The sequence below is a fragment of the Cannabis sativa genome, chromosome 7 (assembly GCF_029168945.1).
Source record: "Cannabis sativa cultivar Pink pepper isolate KNU-18-1 chromosome 7, ASM2916894v1, whole genome shotgun sequence".
Taxonomy (NCBI): domain Eukaryota; kingdom Viridiplantae; phylum Streptophyta; class Magnoliopsida; order Rosales; family Cannabaceae; genus Cannabis; species Cannabis sativa.
The window spans coordinates 5682755-5683994 of NC_083607.1; positions in this window are offsets into that span (position 1 = coordinate 5682755).

Below are 1240 nucleotides of genomic sequence, written 5' to 3' on the forward strand. Positions count from 1 at the left end.
TGGAGACTTCTGCGCCTCATGAATGACTCTCTTGTTGGGCCTTGGATTTGTATTAGGGATTTCAATGAGATTATTTGCAATAGTGAAAAAAATAGGGAAGAGAAAGAAGTTGGGCTGCTATGAAAAACTTTAGAACTGCAATTGACTATTGCAAACTGGTGGATTTTAGCAATATCAAAGATACCTTCACTTGGAGTAATATACAACAAAATGGAAAAAAAAAAATGAGAGGCTAGACCGTGGCCTGTGCAATTTAGAGTGGCTCCAAAACTTCCCAAATGCGAAGATCTTTATCCTTGACTGTGGAACTCAAATCATAGAGCTTTAGTTGTTGATTGCCTGAGCCTTGGTATTGATACTAAGTGTGGTTTGGTGAAGAGGCAAAGTTGTTTCCACTTTGAGGAAGCCTGGTGCGAGGATTCAAAAAGTGATGTGATTGTTGGTCACTCGTGGGATTCTATTTGTGGTAATGGCACAACTTCTGATATGAAGAGAAAACTGGTTAGGTGCGACTTTAATCTCAATAGTTGGAATAAAAGGAAAAGAAAAAGAGTTAAAAATAAAAATGGAAGACTCAAAGAAGAGGCTCAAAGGCCTTTCTAAATGTTATGATCATGGTATGTGGACTTAGTTGAAGAATGGAGAAAAGAAGCTTAATTGTCTTTTGGAAAAAGATGAGAAGTATTGGAAGCAAAGAAGTTGAACGGAGTAGCTTGTTGGAAATTATTTTACCAGGATCTTAGATCTACTCACAAGTATGTTGATTAATACCCTAAATATGAACTTTCTAAAACGATGAAATAAACACATATAAAGTTTAGGAAACCTTACATTGGGTGCAGCGGAATTAAATGACTCCTTCCGTTCAGATATCTAGCCCTTGATTCCTTTCTGTAGCAGAGCATTATCAATATCTGAACCTGGATCTCTTTCTCTGATTCTTTAGTGCTAAAACTCCTTCTTGCTGAAAGTCTTTCTTCACGATCTTCCTCACTATGATTGAGGTATCACTTGATGTGTGTGGGCACTACTCTCACACTAAGAATTTTGAAATTTAAGGAAGAAGAGAGAGAGAGTGGCTTCGGCCAAAGATAGGGAGAGAGAGAGTCTTAGTTTTTTCTGAATGAAAAGTCAGAAGAAAGTGTGTGTTTCCTGAAGCCTTCACTATCTATTTATAGCATTCCACTAGGGTTAGGTTTGAATTATTTGGCATTAAAATAATAAAAATATCAGTTTAAAT